Source organism: Schistocerca piceifrons, chromosome 3, assembly GCF_021461385.2.
Source record: "Schistocerca piceifrons isolate TAMUIC-IGC-003096 chromosome 3, iqSchPice1.1, whole genome shotgun sequence".
NCBI classification, from domain to species: Eukaryota; Metazoa; Arthropoda; class Insecta; order Orthoptera; family Acrididae; genus Schistocerca; species Schistocerca piceifrons.
In genome coordinates this window covers 65,068,606-65,087,657 of record NC_060140.1, presented here as the reverse complement: position 1 = coordinate 65,087,657, position 19,052 = coordinate 65,068,606, and the positions used below count along the sequence as shown (strand labels likewise).

Here is a 19,052-nt window from a genome sequence, read left to right as displayed (position 1 = left end):
GAGTCATACCACACAATATGCACCAGTACATCAATGCAATAAAGCTACATCCAAACTTATATATACAACTACAGAAATCCGTAATTATTGATACATGTCCAATCACCCGAAAGTTCCTAAATGCAATATAATATATACCATACAGTTAAAAGGAAGTCACGCTTGATCAAGGTCCGCGTCACATTCCATTTTTGACCAGACATAACGTCTGAGAAAAGAAAGAAATAATAATAATAATAATAATAATAATAATACATTGAAATATGAACTAAACAGCATGCCGTTACTAGACTCAATGCTGAAAGGCATAATTAGTGGGAGCATGGTGATAACATATCCAAACATTAACCGAATTTGGACATTATTTACAAAGCACATTGCTAGCCCTGCTAGTAACGTAAGGCCCTAACGAAATGTAATGAACCTGAAGGAGGCAAGAATAATAGTTGGTACTAATCTATGGGACCATTGGAGGAGGGTACAAAGAAAACAGGTTTCGCATCTAGTACATGAACTGGTGCGAATTCATTCACGCCCACGACGTGGACTGGACTTCTTTCAAAGCTGACCAATCTTCCGTTTCTACGGTTGTAGTACGTAAGTGCAGATGTTATCTAGAGGACCCACTGCAATCACTGTTGACGTTTAACATGCCACATACTGTACCACCTGGACTACATTTACCAAATAAAAAACATCTGTTTCAACCCTCGAACTCCTGCATGATGACTCAATATTCTAGCCACTGCCCTAACTGCACAGCACGACTAATGCGTGCTGACAGAAGTAGTTACCGTACACTAGACTGCCACTCTTCAACGTTCTTTTTCTGCCGGATGTACTCGCCGGATTAAATTTTGTGATAAACGTTTTTTTATCACTGGCATGTGAGGAGTCGCGCTGCGAAACCCGAGTGCGTGAATTTCGCGTCGTGGTGACTTCAGTGTAATTCTTTGTCTTTGAACAAAAGCGTCATTTATGTTCGTCTCATTGCGTATGCCTTCAGTTATCGTCCGTAGTGCACTGTATCATATCTTTCTATGCATGGTACAAGTTTCATCGAGGTGTGTTACTTGGCAGTCACACATAATTTGTAAGTTACTTTAGTCCTTGAGCTTCTGCACCCAAGTGTATTATCTTGATACATGGGATTTCTATTAAGTTGATAAATGGTGATATATATTTATCAACTAGGTTTTTACTTCCTTCCCAACACTTTATTTTAAGAAGACTCACTTTGAAATTCTACAAATTTTATCTTCTACAGTTCTCGTTAAAATGATCAATTCTTATATATTACACGTATCATATAAATATAGGAAACTAAACGCGAAAACAGACAGACAGAGTGTCATGTTGCGCATACAAATGGTTCTTCTCTCCTACATATGATAACTTGAAAGTAACACTGAAGAACCACTATAACGACAACACTTACCAGAGTTTCCAGGAAGCGCGATGGTGAAGGTAGTTCTAAGGTACTGCCGCGTAAACTACTGTCAGCTCACTGCGCCGGCCGGGGTGGCCGAGCGGTTCTAGGCGCTACAGTCTGGGGCGGCACGACCACTACGGTCGCAGATTCGAATCCTGCCTCGGGCATGGATGTGTGTGATGTCCTTAGGTTAGTTAGGTTTAAGTAGTTCTAAGTTCTAGGGGACTGATGACCTTAGAAGTTAAGTCCCATAGTGCTCAGAGCCATTTTGAACCTCACTGCGCCCAGTCTCACCAGCTGTGACAATTAAGGCAGCCCTCATGCAGGACAGCACCACCTGGACATTCCAGGACTCCCGACAAACCACATTCCATTGAGACTCAGTCCACACATTTGTGCCAGTATTATAGCCAATGGCTGGCTTTTCCTGCCGCATTCCACTCACGCTCGATGCGGCAGTTTGACAACGCGGTAATTTTGAAATAAATTTTACACTTCAATCCTTTTTTAACTTCGCCCATACTTTGTGAGGGGTCTGAATCTCTTAAACCCTCCTCAGTACACTTGTGTGTCCTTGTACTATGTATGCCCCTTTTGACCGAAATCACTCCAGGCTTACAGATCGAACCTGATTCATGTATTTTGTGGTAGTTATGTGCTCCAGTGATACAAAAGAGCGGATATTGTGGTAAATGGAGGAATAACACTACTCAGTTTGGGTACAACATACACTGTGGAAGAATCGGCCCAGACCGTGGGAAAGGAAGGCATGCTACCTCACGAGGAAGAGGTCGTCCTGGAAATGGGCCATTTGCTGTTCCATGTCTTGGAATACCTCTCAGAGCCCAAGGTACAACGTGTCCAGAAAACGAGTGCTGTAGGGTGGTAGAATTGCTCCAAAGACTGCGCTGTGTAATAGCAAGTCGAACAGAACCTGTCCATCCCGGAAGAACCTTATCCATGGCCAGAAGGATGTAACAACCAAACGTAGAAACCTGGATATCGAGTATTTCTGGGTGAATTCGTTTAGCGAATGAGAAAAGTGATACCAACAAGACGTGACGACAGCCTCGAATTTTTAATGTGAAACGAGATTGGCTTGAGAAGTGCCACAGGTGGATCGCTGCTAGCGAACCATGTGACATGGAGGATGAAGAGCATGAGAATACTTTGCAACAGTATTCGGTTCGCATGGAGCCCTGGAGAAGAACACCTGGGCGCAGCGATGTGTGGTGTGGGGTTGGAGTCTTGGAGGTATCAGGAGCCTTCTGCCAAGAAACCGCGGTCTAGACGATGCCTGATACGCCACTTTGTGCGCGCTCTGCTGTTGTTGGCGTCACTGCTCTTCCATTTCAATAGTCCAAGGGTCACCACACCAGGCTGAGGACACGAGGCACACAACCGTTGTGATGAACGCTGATGATCTACAACTGTCACTCAAGAACTCCGAGCTGCTTGCACCTACACAGTACACCGTCCATTGGACATCTACATCTACGTCTGCGTGTCTACTCTGCAATCCGATCTTAGGTATTTGACGGAGGTTTCATACAAACAGTTCCAGATTATTTAACAACTGTTCCACCCGCAAATCACACGTGGGACAGAGGTACACCTAATACGTACCATGCCGGCTGTTATTTCTACTATTTCATTATGATAGTCGTTTCTTGCTGTGTACCAGGGCGTGCAGAAAACTAATGATCCAGAATTTTGTACGCATAAACTCTTGTGGCTTTTTAAATAAAACAATAAAACAAACTTTATTAACAGTCAACGTTTTTCTTCTTCATGTCTACATGTTTATTTCTCAACATACTCACAGTGGGGACGAACACATTTCTCCCAATTAGAAAGCAGTTTGTTGATACCGTCACTGTGGAATGTTTGACTTTGTTGATCCAGCTACAACCACACCCCTGTTGGCACCGCTTCATCACCATCAAAGCGAAATCCTCGAAGGTGTTCTTTGAGCTAAGTTGTTCGTTAAGTCCTCGAAGGTGTTTAAATTAAGTGAAGGTGTTCTGTAATTTAAGTCGAAAAACGAGTGGGCCAAAGACAGGACCGTATGGACGATGATCGATGACAGTGAATCCACGGCGTCGGAAAGTTGCGTTTCTCCCAGCGCCAGTGTGTGATCTGGCATTGTCGCACTCAAGGAGAAAGCGCTCCAAGTGTGAACGAACCCTTCGAATCGAAAAGCTGTTTCTCACACACCGGAATGCTAAACGCTGCAATCCGAAGCCCTTCAACAGTAGAGGCTGCAAATATATACACATGAGGAATAAGGGTGTAGAATGTTAATAATATTTGTTTAATTTATATATTTTTAAGAGTTTTCATGTACAAAATTCGGGGTCATTGTTTTACACCACGTCCGTGTAGGTGGGAATGAACAAAATACTTTCGCATTTGGAGGTGAAAGTTGGCGATTGAAATTTTGTATGTATCCGAAACGAGAAACGCCTGTGTTTTGATGATTATTACCCCAACTTGTATATCATATCCGCAACATTCCCTCGCTTACTTCGTGAAATAATAAATGTACTGTCCTTCTCTGAACTTTTTGGACGTCCTCGGTCTGTCCTGTCCGTTAAAGATCCCATACAGATTAGTATTACTGCAGAAGTGGCGGACAAGCGTAGAGTATGCATTTTCTTTAATACATTTCTTCCGTCTTGCAAGTTTCTGCCAATAAAACGTAGCCAATGTTTCCCCTTCTCCGACGCATGCACTATGTGATGTTCCTATTTTAAGTTGTTCGTAATTGCTATCCTCAGATTTGTAGTTGAATCGTCTGGAAACGAGCGATCGCTACGGTCGCAGGTTCGAATCCTGCCTCGGGCATGGTTGTGTGTGATGTCCTTAGGTTAGTTATATTTAATTAGTCCTAAGTTCTAGGCGACTGTTGACCTCAGAAGTTACGTCGCATAGTGCTCAGAGCCATTTGAACCGTTTCTTGTAGTTGATCGACAACAGTTAAATTTGTCTGATTTGGCATGTGACCATAACTTAATGAAGTGTTTCTAGTGTTCATGCCGCAGGCCTCACAGTTTTTGTTGGTTAAGCTCAGCTACCATTCCTCTGTCACACTACAGTTGGTTTTCATCATCTGAAGACTTTATTAGACGTTCAATGGCAGCATCATTTCCAAACAATCTAATAGGGCTGCTCAGGTTGGCTCCTGAATCGTTTACATCGATTCAGACCAGCAGAGAGCTGAAACTAATCCCTAGAGAATTGCAGATACCACTTCCGTTTCTCTAATCCCTAGAGAATTGCAGATACCACTTCCGTTTCACTGGATGAATTCCCGTCAGTTACTCCTAACTATGACTTTTCTGACAGGAATTCACGAATGCCATCGCACGACTGAGACACATCGCTTTAAGTAATATTACGCCATCAGTACAACAACACAGCCATACAAATATAGTGCGTTGCATCCACTCCTTGTACTTCACACTTAACTAAAATATTTAGAAATTTATATTTATTTCTACACGGGTGATTTAAATACATCAACTGCACAGTATAAAAATAATGTGCTATTTAAAAATTATAATTTGTTACTGCAGCTCTCGTAAAAGAAACTGCAGACCGTATCTCGTGGTCGTGCGGTAGCGTTCTCGCTTCCCACGCCCGGGTTCCCGGGTTCGATTCCCGGCGGGGTCACGGATTTTCTCTGCCTCGTGATGGCTGGGTGTTGTGTGATGTCCTTAGGTTAGTTTGGTTTAAGTAGTTCTAAGTTCTAGGGGGACTGATGACCATAGATGTTGGGTCCCATAGTGCTCAGAGCCATTTGAAGCAAAGAAACTGCGTTAACTACACACATCAAAAAAAGTTTTGCATCAGCCCGGTTCCCAGAGCTCCTGAAGATTGTCTCACAGACACAGTCCCTTAGACTGTTCAGAGAAGTCACTAAACCCGCCCAAAGATGTAAACAACAATGCATGAGCAGCGCCTATGTAGTTCAACCATGCTTAGACGTCAATACAGCGGTTCGATCGCGTCTGCATTGTTACTTTGTGCCAGGAAGGGCTCTCAATAAGGGAAATGTCCAGGCGTCTCGGAGTGAACCGATGCGTTGGTGTTCGGGCATGGAGGAGATACAGTGAGACAGGAACTGTCAACGACATGCCTCCCTCAGGCCGCCCAAGGGCCGCTACTTACGTCGTGTTACGAATCAAACTGAACGCAATAGACGACACACAGCTAGTGAGACTGGGCGCAGTGGGGAGACAGTAGTGCCGCAATAGACGGCATGATGCGCAATTTCACTCCCGACGTCCCTGGCGAGGTCCAGCTTTGCAACCACGGGACCATGCAGCGCGCTACACATGGACCCAAAAACATGCCGAATGGACCGCCCTCGATTGGCAGCACGTTCTCTTTACTGATAAGTGTCGCATAAGCCTTCAACCAGACAATCGTCGGAGACTTGTTTGGAGGCAACCCGGTCACGCTGGCCGAGCGAGGTGGCGCAGTGCTCAAGACACTGGACTCGCATTCGGGAGGACGACGGTTCAATCCCGCGTCCGGCCATCCTGATTTAGGTTTTCCGTGATTTCCCTAAATCGCTCCAGGCAAATGCCGAGATAGTTTCTTTGAAAGGGCACGGCCGACTTCCTTCCCTAATTCTATGAGACCGATGACCTCGCTGTCTGGTCTTCTTCCCGAAACAACCCCCAACCCGGACACCCTGAACGCCTTAGACACATTGTACAACGAGTGCAGCTACGTAGAGGTTCCCTGCTGTTCTGGGATGGCATTATGTGGGACCGATGTATGCCGTTGGTGGTCATAGAACGCGCCGAACCGGACGTACGATACGTGAAAGCCATCCTCCAACCGATAGTGCAACCATATCTACAGCATACTAGCAAGGCATTCGTCTTCATAAACGACAATTCGCGCCTCCATTCTTGTAAATGACATCCTTCAGGAAAACGATATCGCTTGACTAGAGTGGCCAGCATGTTCTCCAGACATGAACCCTATCGAACATGTTTGGGGTAGATTGAAAAGGGCTGTTGATGGACAACGTCACCCACCAACCACTCCGAGGGATCTACGCCGAATCGCTGTTGAGGAGCGTACAATTTGGACTAACAGAGCCATGATGAACTTGTGGATAGTATGCCACAATGAATACAGGCATGCGTCAATGCAAGCTCAAGTGCTACTGGGTACTGGAGGTATCGGTGTGTACAGCAACCAGTCTCGCTGTATGGTGGCAGAACATGTAATATGTTAGTGTTTATTTCTATTCCAATTTTCTGTACAGGTTCCGGAACTCTCGGAACCGTATCGATACAAAACATTCTTTGATAGGTGTATTTTTATTTTTTTCGTTCATTTGTGCTTGCGGCATAGTATACGCCATGTAATGAAATTATTGTGAAGAAGGTCCAGGATAGATACAATGTAATTAACAGTCTTGATTTCAAGACAGATCTGTTTCTACTGTCATAGACATTTTCAAGTGAACTGCTTCTAAAGTATTGGTGAGATAATTTACGTACATGATATGCCTTGCATATTTGACTGATTATTTGTTGCTATTTACGTCCAGGTGAACTTGTCGTCCACGCTACATCGCCAGTAATCTGCCGCATAACTATTAGTGCACTGGTGTTGGCAAAATTACACTACTGGACATTAAAATTGCTACAACACGAAGATTACGTGTTACAGACACGAAATTTAACCGACGGGAATAAGATGCTGTGATATGCCAATGATTAGCTTTTTCTGAGCATTCACACAAGGTTGGCGCCGATGGCGACACCTACAACGTACTAACTTTAGGAAAGTTTCCAACCGATTTTTCATACACAAACACCAGTTGACCGGCGTTGACTGGTGAAACGTTGTTGTGATGCCTCGTGTAAGGAGGAGAAATGCGTACCATCACGTTTCCGACTTTGATAAAGGTCGGATTGTAGCCTATCGCGATTGCGGTTTATCGCATCGCGACACTGCTGCTCGCGATGGACGAGATCCAATGACTGTTAGCAGAATAAGGATTCGGTGGGTTCAGGAGGGTAATACGGAACGCCATGCTGGATGCCAACGGTCTCGAATCACTAGCAGTCGAGATGACACGCATCTTATTTGCATGGCTGTAACGGATCGTGCACCCACGTCTCGATCCGTGAGTCAACAGATGGGGACGTTTGCAAGTCACTACCATCTGCACGAACAGTTCGACAACGTTTGCAGCAGCATGGACTATCAGATCGGAGACCATGGGTGCGGTTACCCTTGACGCTGCATCACAGACCGGAGCGTCTGCGATTGTGTACTCAGCGACGAACCTGGGTGCACGAATGGTAAAACGTCATTTTTTCGGATGAATCCAGCTTCTGTTTACAGCATCGTGATGGTCGCATCCGTGTATGGTGACGTCGCGGTGAACGCACATTGGAAGCGTGTATTCGTCATCGCCATACTGGCGTATCACCCGGCGTGATGGTATGGGGGTGCTATTGCTTACACGTCTCGCTCACGTTGTAACAACAACGACGCTGTACTATTGTACATATATCTAACGATGAAATCATTTTATTCTAATTGTAAGAAGTATTTGTAAATGTAGGTATACCATGGTCAGTGTGCTAATGTACTTATGTAAGTTTCAGATTACCAAACGTACTATAAATGTAAATTTGTATGAAAAAAAGGGATGAAAGGAAAGGGTAAATGTTGCAAGCCAAATAAAAGATGGGACTGCCAAACACCAAAGAAGGCAGATAAATAGTCAAAGGAGAATTGTAAGTGTGGTACAGGTGATGTGATATAATGATGTGAAATGGACTGCCCAAATCTGAATAGTAGGCAGCAAATATGTGTAGTGATTTTTCTAAATAGTATTGTGTGTTTATTAGTAAATATGGAAATGAACTGCCATTCAATGCAAGCAGCAACAAATTGTCTTATGGTGTATGTAGGTATTTGTATATGCTTTATAGTTAAGTGTTTCTGTTCCAAATTTTGATTTTATTTATCTGAGAAATTTAATAATAATGAGTAATTTGCTACTTAAATCATGTTGTGATAGGAGGTTGGACTGTGCCAAAGGCACTTGAGTAAATAATAGGTAAATACTCTCGATATATTAAAAAGTACAGGCCTATATGATGTGAGTGAAAGGAAGTTTGGTGACATATAATTTTATGATGGCACATTCACACGGAGATTCAGAACCCCTGTATAAATACAAAGTTCAGTGTTCCCATCAAATTTGCACTTAGTGAAATTTACTGGAAACAGGGGCGCTGTACTATTGTACATATAAGTAAAATTTTTTTTCCATCTAATTTTTCAATAAATTAGTGTAATTGATGTTCTGATTTCATTTGTTTTTTGTTTCATGACATTGTGTTAAGAAAACTGTTAACAAGTTTCAATGTGGAGATTAATGTTTATGTCAAATGTCAAGTAATGTTGTGATAGAATTGAAATGTAACAATTTCTGAAACTGTTATAAGATGTTTAAAATTGTAATTGTGCGTCTGGTCCATACGTAGGCAATGTGTAGGGATATGTAGAATGCAAAACCTCGGGCGAATACCCGGCCTGTCAGGGATCGGTAAAAGGTGGATGGCAGCCGAGCGCGGGGAAATGCACGCGGGCACTGCACGGCACAACGGGCTCAGCAGTAGTAGTTGGAGTTTGGCATTGGTCTGAGCAACATCTTCTGGAGCGAGTAGGCTCTCCTGGAAGACGTAGTTTCACTGAGCCTCGGGTATGCTGTTCCAACGCCCACACAGCATGGCAAAATTCCTTAGGCACTAAATGGAAACGTATTGCGACGCTAAGAAAAATGAAAGTGCCGATATGTCAAGAGCCATAGCTGTGGTTGTGTGTGTGCTGTGTGCCTCGCCATATCGCCGCTCGCCAACCGCCGCATCGATACAAGCAGGTTGAAACTTTTAGTACTGTATTCGTATGGACCATAGAGTGAACTGTTCAATAATAACCTAAATTTTACCAGAACTTTCCCCTCATTTAATTATACTCACAACTAACCTAGGCAGGGTCCTTTCCAAATGTTGTGCAATCCGAGTGTCCCGAAACGAAAAATTAAATTTTGTGTTAATAATAATTACTTGCAGACCTAGTTATGTTAGAATGGTGTTTAAAGAACTGTTTTGTTAATGAACCAGTAAATGAATAACGAAGGTCTAACGAAGTTGAAAGGTAACTTTAATATTGATATAGTAATGAAGTTTAATTAATTCGAGACAGATATAAAGGTATTTAAATGAGAAGTAAACAAGATAAATAGAGTAGTAACTCATATACTGGAAATCTTGAACGCATGATAATTTCAGTAATCAATTTTTTTTTTATAGTGATCATAACAGTTTCCGGATCCCCCCTCCCCTTTACTCATTTCAATTCTGAAGTGTTCCACATTGGTTTGACCAGCAAAAGTTAAAGTCAATATATAAGTCAAAATTTATCAGTGTTTTATCTTCATTAAAACTGACATTTTGTGTGTGGCTCGAAAGTACTATTTCTAGGGTAACCTACGCCCGATTTTGATCAGATCAATAGACAGTCCGAAGTTTTGTAGTATACATTATAGTGTAGTGTTATGTATTCATGGTTTTTCCATATCAGTACAGAACGTGAAACTATCAGTTCAATAGATTTTCTGGTTCCAAAATATTACTATATTATGCAGTGTTACTACGTGTTGTTTTGCATGAATATACAGCAACTTGTACAGGGAAGAAGCTCAGTTAATGCCTAATTAGGCTGGCGACCGTATTATTATTAAATTGGTAGCATTTTCAGTGTTGCTTTCGGTCCATCCTGGCGTATGGTTGCATTTTGAACTTACTTGACGGATCATTGTTATTACAGAGTGAGTGTAAGTCTGATTAGCCACCATTCAGGTACACGCAGTCAATACCTATACGAAAATCCTGTCTCGTAAAGTGACCCCGTTCACTTACCATAGTACAGGCTTTAAGGAGTATTGTGTGCCACACGCGCACGTTACAACCTCTTGTTGGCATTGACGGCACTTTGAACAGTGGACGTTACATTTCAGATGTGTTACGACCCGTCCGTGGCTCTACCCTTCATTCGAATCGTGGGAAACTCTACATTTCAGCAGGATAATGCACGACCGCATTTTGCAGGTCCTGTACGGGCCTTTCTGGATACAGAAAATGTTCGACTACTGCCCTGGCCAGCACATTCTCCTGATCTTTCACCAACTGAAAACGTCTAGTTAATGGTGGCCGAGCAACTGGCTCGTCACAATACGCCAGTCACTACTCATGAACTGTGGTATCGTGTTGAAGCTGCATGGGCAGCTGTACCTGTACACGCCATCCAAGCTCTGTTTGACTCTATGCCCAGATGTATCAAGGCCGTTATTACGGCTAGAGGTGGTTGTTCTGGATACTGATTTCTCAGGATCTATGCACCCAAATTGCGTGAAAATGCTATCACAAGACAGTTGTAGTATAATATATTTGTCCAATGAATAACCTTTTATCATCTGCATTTCTTCTTGGTGTAGCAATTTTAATGGCCAGTACTGTAGTTATTATGTGTCGAAAATTTATGATAGCAATTTCAAATTTTTCTTACTTCGAGATTTGCCGATGACATTGTAATTCAGTCAGAGACAGCAAAGGACTTGGAAGAGCAGTTGAACGGAATGGACAGTGTCTTGAAAGGAGAGTATAAGATGAACATCAACAAAAGCAAAACGAGGATACTGGAATGTCGTCGAATTAGATCGGGTGTTGCTGAGGGCATTAGATTAGGAAATGAGACATTTAAAGTAGTAAGGAGTTTTGCTATTTGGGTAGCATAATAACTGATGATGGTCGAAGTAGAGAGGATATTAAATGTAGACTGGCAATGGGAAGCAAAGCTTTTCTGAAGAAGAGAAATTTGTTAACATCGAGTATAGATTTAAGTGTCAGGAAGTCGTTTCTGAAAGTATTTGTGTGGAGTGTAGCCATGTATGGAAGTGAATCATGGACGATAAATAGTTTGGACAAGAAGAGAATAGAAGCTTTTGAAATGTGGTGCTACGGAAGGATGCTGAAGATTAGATGGGTAGATCACATAACTAATGAGGAGGTATTGAATAGAATTGGGGAGAAGAGGAGTTTGTGGCACAACTTGACTAGAAGAAGGGATCGGTATGTAGGACATGTTCTGAGGCATCAGGGGATCACAAATTTAGCACTGGAGGGCAACGTGGAGGGTAAAAATCCTAGAGGAAGACCAAGGGACGAATACACTAAGCAGATTCAGAAGGATGTAGGTTGCAGTAGGTACTGCGAGATGAAGATGCTAGCACAGGATAGAGTAGCATGGAGAGCTGCATCAAACCAGTCTCAGGACTGAAGAGCACAACAACAACAAAATTATGTTTTATGTTTCCCACTGGTTATTAGTTTTTTATTTAATCCCGTTCCGTAATTCAGTATTTAATAACTTTTAGGTAACTTTTTTTAAAATCGATATGTTCGTTTAATATTCCTTATGCATGGTTTCTCATATATATCTAAATTTCTAATTCTTCAAGAATGTTCGTACTGGGATCTCGTTATTTGCAAAGAATTTTGAATTTTATCGACTGTGTGGCGTTGATCTCTTAGATGGAGGAAGAAGCACTATTGGTAATTTTCGCTACTTCTCATGTACTCTTGAATCTTAAGTTAAAATTTCATCCCGTTTGGCCAATGTAAAAATTTTCGCATTTGTTAGGCGTGATTTTCCCTATATCTGGGTTAGCATGTTCTGAGGATTTAAAGTTGCCCTAACTTGATTTCATTTTGAGGCTGTTGTTTTTACGGAAGACGAGCTGTATGTTTGCGGTTTTGAAAAGTGCATTTATTTTCTTGAATATTTGATCTAGGTAAATTTTTGGCATAGACTATGTTTTATGTTTAGTAGTTGTTTCTCCTTGTTGAGAGTATTTCATTAAGTATTTTGCTATACTTGTATGCGATGTTTTGGCATACAGTTTTGTGACTATGTCCGAAGTTAAATTACTTTTCTAGGCTAGGTAATTCCTTTTTGTATTGCTTATTTTTCTAGCGGTAGATTAATTAGTCTGTCATCAGTGAGATAAAAAATGCCAGTTCCTGTGATTTAGGATAATAGGGGTTACCATTTATAGTATTTTACGTCGCAGTCGATCTATAAATATCAATTTTGTAGTAGTTGTCATTCTTGCTAATTACCAGAGTTAGGTACTTCATCGAACTGTCTTTCTCTACTTTCATAGTCAATTTCATTTTGGGGTGTATGTTGTTGAGGACTTGGTGAGTATGTTCGATGTCTGCATGATTTCTATAAATTAGAGAATGACACCTCCATATCTGTAATAACTAGTACAGGATTTTATTCAATGTAATCTAATAAGTATTAAGGAATTATTCTTCAGTGAACATTCTTGAAGAAATAAAAAATTGTATACACGTGAGAAACTTCCACAAAATATATTAAACGAAATTAGAAATTTTGAATACAAATGGTGGCTAAAAATGTTGTTGAAATATTGGATCATGAAAAGAGATAAAATTAAAGACACAAAAAACAGAAGTCCTCTACGTCTAAATCCAAAAAGAGGGAAATAACGTCATGGTCATCTATTTGGGAACGGTTTGTAAACATGTAATGTGACAGCAAGGGAACTATCAATGGTCGCAGTCGTCTGGGGTGTACACAAGCAGACTGAAGCGACGAATGAAAATTTCCACCCGGGCTGGGACTCGAACCCAGGTCTCCTGCTCACTAAGCAGTTGAGCTAACCACTGCACTACCCAGGCACAGTAGCTATAGATAACAGCACAGACTTCCCTAGGACATCTTATTCCTCAGTCTAAATTCCCATTTACGACACAGCCCACTTGTTATTTCCTCTAAACCCGAACAGCATTGCAGAGGTTCTCAAAATGTATTGGAATAGCACCTCAGCACCTCAGCCTTGTGCCTAGTGGGCAGGAGACCTGGCTCGAATCCTGGCCATAATACTAACTTTCATTTGTCGCTTCAGTGTGCATATGCAGGGTGAGTCAGGAGGAAAGGTACATGCTTTGAGACGCGATATTATTAGCGATTCTGAACAAGAAACGTCATATGGATATATGTCCTATTGCGAACGGTTTCCGAGATGGAACACGTTTAGTATCACTTTTGTACGATTTTCTTCAATAGCACGAAAGCCCCATACCCCAACGAAAACACGTCTCAGTACACAATTAAACTAAATTAAGTTTGCTACAAAAAGGTCCTATTTATTCCCTGTCTAGGACTAACAGTTTGCACGGAGAGATTGCGAGAATACTGAAAATCTCGCGTGACGCGCGTGCGCTGTAGCTTATATACGTATTGTACGCCTGTTTGAGGTACTTTTCCGACTTGACAGACCACAAGCGCACGGTATCACAATGTTCATCTCAACTTCCTCTATATTACTGTCGCGCGATGGAAACAATTGCATTAAATAATACAGAAAATAAACAGAAATGTACATTACAAGTGTTCTATCTCGGAAACCATTCGCAATTGGGCATATATCCACATCAAACTTTTTGTTCAGAATCAATAATGCTATCACCCGTCGAAACACGTACCTTACCTCCTGACTCACCCTGTATACATCATAGATGTTTGAGATATGAAAAGGTCTCTGGAGCCATACAGTTTCGTTCTATTAAAGCTGATATTCCTAGGTTTTCGGCAGGATTCCCGATTTCATTCGATGCTGAGGTGCTACTCCAATACAACAGGAGTGCTGTTCGAGCTTAGGGGCAACACCAAGAGGGCTATGAACGGGAAGCGTGCTAGGATAGTGTGTGAAGGTGCGCAAAGCCACTGTCCCACGGTGGCGTAGTGGGCAGCACATCTGCCTAGTGGGCAGGGGACGCAGGTTCGATTCCTGGTCTGGCTACAAATTTTCATTTGTCGCTTCAGTCAGCATATATACATTCACTCGTGACTTCAGTCGGTATATATGTTTTCATTCGTCACTTCAGTCATCATATATGCATCACTCTGTCAAAACATATTGAAGACATAAGAAATATTTTAATTACGTAATTTTACCAACAACTGAATACTGGAAGTTATGTGACAGTTTACTATTGATGTCCCACGGACGTCACGTCCACCTAGACGTAAGTATTAGCATATAATCAGACAACTATGTATGGTGTGCTATGTACGAGAACGATCCCATCAACATTGTAAAAACAGGTTATTTGAAAATTGCAGTGAATGTCAAAACATACTTCTCATGAAATAAAGACTAATAAATACATTGCAGCTATTCTCGACCTTGTAATAATAAACAAACTGTGTTCTTATCTCCGCAAAATTCCCAACTTATCCTATATATTCTTTTTTCCGAGTTAATAGTACACAGTGTACAGAAAATCCGTATAACATAGGAATTTTGCAGAGTTATGAACAACGAACATTGTTTGTGTATTATTACCTCGTCAAGAAGAGTATACAGGATAACGTAGTTAACAATACACAAACTATGTTCATAACTCCGCAATATTCCTATGTTATGCATATTTGTTTGATTATATGTTAGCACTTATATAGGAATTTTGTAGAATTATGGACATAATTTGTTTGTTATTACAAGTTCCAGAATAGCTCCAATGTGTGTGTGTGTGTGTGTGTACTCTTCCTTCTGCAGAGTTATGAAGATAGTCTGTGTAGTCTGTGTATTACTAAAACGTACAAAATAGCTGCAATGTAATTATCAGTCTTTATTTCACGAGATATAGTTTTCGACATGCATTGTCATTTTCAAAAAAAAATGGCTCTGAACACTATGGGACTTAACTTCGGAGGTCATCAGTCCCCCTAGAACTTAGAACCACTTAAACCTAACTAACCTAAGGACATCACACACATCCATGCCCATGGCAGGATTCGAACCTGCGACCATAGCGGTCGCGCGGTTCCAGACTGTAGCGCCTAGAACCGCTCGGCCACTCCGGCCGGCTGTCATTTTCAAATAACATGTGAATACAGTGTGGATGGGATCATTCACGTTCATAATACACCATACATATTTGTTTGATTATATGTTAGTACTTACGTATGGTGTCTCTCTGAAGTGTCGCCAGTTTCTCTGGTGATGGTGTTTAAGCAGATATTTGCTATATTTCGTTTCATCAATGTGTAGGTGGAGTCAGCCCAAATAAATATTGCTCATTATGTCTTTGATGCGACTCCCAGTGCCGACAGAATGTGTCGGTTTGTTTCCTTACGAACAAAATTATTTTCTAAGCAGAATACGTGTCACTTCAAAGCCATGATTAGCAGCTGACTCCAGCTACACACTGCAAAAACTAAATTACAAATATATATGCAAAATGTAAATGTAGTTATCTATATTCGACGTATATTTTATAAATGACAACGTCTTGAATATACTTTATTCGACTTCCTTCCTTCGCAAACTTTTTCATTAATTCTATGCCAATTTCTCTGTGTGAACAAAATTACCTTGTAGAAACTACCGTCGATTAATAATATGTAGTTTCTCTTTTCCTCTGTTACAATGCAAATGACTGTCTGGACGAATCATTCGTTTTTAATTAGAAACGCTTTTGCTACCAATACCCCAAACAGAGAATTCCCGACACTAATTCATCTATTAAAATTAGGAGAGGTTCCACACTTCATGAGACGGGGAACATTGTTTTTCCCCTCGGAACGAACGCGTATCCATGTACAGAAATCAAGTGACGTCACAAAAGTAATTTTCGTCTTCTTATCGCGTTCTCTTGTGAAGCTGAGTGCGTATCTGCAACAGTTCCGGTGGATAATGTTTTTCAGTATTTCCTAGTGCAATGCTCGCCGTTCTCCTGAACACGCAAATGACATACTCGGATAGTATTGGCAGGCCGAACCCATCCATCGAACGGTGTGAACTGATTGACGAATGGCAGACCCTGACGAATCACTCTCGCAGAAATAATGGCCGAGTCTCATTCGGCGATGTTTTAGGTAGATGTGTCATAATGTGCGTATTCGCAAGAGTTATTGCGGGTCAGTCCAGGATGTTCTCTTCCTGTATACCAGTAACGATGGAAGTAAATTGCCCCAAAAGAATTCTCTGCTCTTGACATTACGTGTAACACTCTCGTCCATTAACACTTCCACAAGACTTAAAAATAATGTACCACACTGTCAACGTATGGAAAAGTAACTGCATACAGATTATCCCCGCAGTGACATGAATTCCTTGCAAACAGAGACTATTACGAGCCTCTTGGTTATTGTGGACTGCAGGTGATCTTCAGAATCAAAGGCGATATGAAAAATTAAATATTTAGTTTAAAAAATACTCTGTATTCGCTCGGTACTATTATTTATTTCCTATGCGATACATTTAGAAGGGTTTTCTTCCCCATAATCAGCAACACACGGGATGAAAAGTCAGTGTCCCGTCGCATTAGTATAACCACATGTGAAAGTCTGAAAACCATCTTTTGCAGCAGGGATAGCTGCGAGTCGCGGAGGAAGAGAATGAATGAGGTGCTGTTTGGTACCGAACAGCCCGACGGGGATGATCCCACAGTTTCTCAGTTGGGTAACCATCGACAGGACCGATCAGTGCCAAGCTACACAATGTCTATCTGTCTATATTCGGATCCCGCTCCAGCTACTGCCGGGTCTGGGTGCTGACGAGTCCTCTCCATTTGGCTCGATCCTCCCACCACTTTCCTTCCTCCACTTGCTGCCAGGTCACACCTCTCCTTTCCACAGATATTCTCACTCCCATTTTCCACCGTGTTCTTGGGCGCCCTCTAGGTCTTTTTCCATCCATCTTCAGTTCTTCCATAATTTTGGGGAGTCTCTCCCCATGCCTCCTCTTCACATATCCATACCATCTGAATCTCTTTTTTTTCCAATTTCAGTGGACATGATAAGAGCAGCAGGTCCGGTGGGAATGCAGTGGCTGTATAGAGTACAACCAAGTGTGTGGAGAAATAGTACAATATCTGACGATTGGAAAGTGAAAGCGTAGAAAAGGAGCTGAGTGAAGAACATCAATGTTTCAGGGAAGAAAGAAGCACGATCGACCTGATATTTTCTATCCGTCAACTGAAGGAAAGAAGTTAGGAGTATAACAAAACGGTGATAATGGTTTTTATAGACATAGAAAAGGCATTAATGTATGAAAGACAATGTACAGAGGACACAATTGAAGAATTAGAACACCATTGGGGAGCACTGGATACTTCGAAAGAAGTGAAGGACTTAAGCAAGGAAGTATTCTATCTCATGGACTTTTTAATGTTGTGATGGAGGGAATGAATAGGGCAGTTAATGATATAGTAAAACAAAAAGACAAAAAGATGATTTTTGCAGATGATATAGTAATATAGGGTGATAAAGAGGTAGATGTACAGTTACAACTTGATGCGTGGAAGGAGATAATGAAAAGGTATGGATTAAAAATAAATAAAGATAAGAGTGAAGTAATGGTATTTGGAAGAGAGAATGCGATCAACGGAAATATTACCTTGAATGGAGAACGCCTCAAAGTGGTAGAAGGTTTCGCTTATTTAGGGAGTGAAATATCTAGGAATGGAAGAATATTTGATTAAGTGAATAGGAGGTTATAGAAGGGAGGCAATTTCTACCAAACAATAAAACACCTGATTTGAAATAAGAAAGTCTCAGAAAATGCAAAACTCCTTATGTATAAGAATTATTACTTCCCTATAGTCACCTATGATAGAGAAATGTGGACAATGACAGAAAGGGACTGAAGCAGACTGCCAACAGGGGAAATGGAATTTCTCAGAGCAGTTAAGGGAAAAACAAGAACGGACAGAGCAAGGAATGTAGAGATTAGACAGGACCTTAAACAAGAAAGTATGAGAGAAGAAAAACTACACTCTAAGGAACGAAAAATCACACAACATGAAGGAATTACAGAATGGGAGAGAAATCGGCAGATGTGACGTACATGCACGGAAAAACAGATGATTACAAATTAAGAAAAATTGGATGATTTATTCAAGAGAAAGAGTTTCCCAATCTGAGCAAGTCTGGATGAAATATCGAATATATTGCTTCCCGCTACTTATACCTCCCTAGGAGATCACGAATGTAAAATTAGAGAGATTCGAGCGCGCACGGAGGCTTTCCGGCAGTCGTTCTTCCCGCGAACTGGAACAGCAAAGGGAGGTAATGACAGTGGCACGTAAAGTGCCCTCTGCCACACACCGTTGGGTGGCTTGTGGAGTATAAATGTAGATGTAGATGTATCAAGCTGGTCCACCTCTGGCGCTTTTGGAAGCAGTTATTCGGCTTGGCACTGACTATCGTCGGAATCCCGAGACGATTGTAGGGCCCTGTCCATAACGCTATGAACCTCAAATGAGGAGAGATCCGGCGACCTTTCTGGCCATATTAGGGTTTGGTAAACATGAAGAGAGGCAGTAGAAACTCTCGCCGTGTGCAGGAGGGAATTATACTCCTGAAATTTAAGACCAGGATGGCTTGCCATTAAGGGCAACAAAACGGGTTGTAGAGTACCGTCGACGTACCACTGTGCTACCAAGGTGCCGAGGAAGCCAACTGCAGGGATCCT

General features: G+C 41.6%; 1 protein-coding gene and 1 non-coding gene across 2 annotated transcripts in view; both read right to left on the bottom strand.

Moving 5' to 3' along the window:
• The window catches only part of LOC124788389 (gamma-aminobutyric acid receptor alpha-like), a 253,140-nt gene that overhangs the window by 112,495 nt on the left and 121,593 nt on the right, over positions 1-19,052 (bottom strand). The gene's annotated exons all lie outside the window — the stretch shown is intronic.
• On the bottom strand, positions 13,177-13,248 carry Trnat-agu. Its single transcript has one exon. It is a non-coding gene; the product is annotated as a tRNA-Thr (tRNA).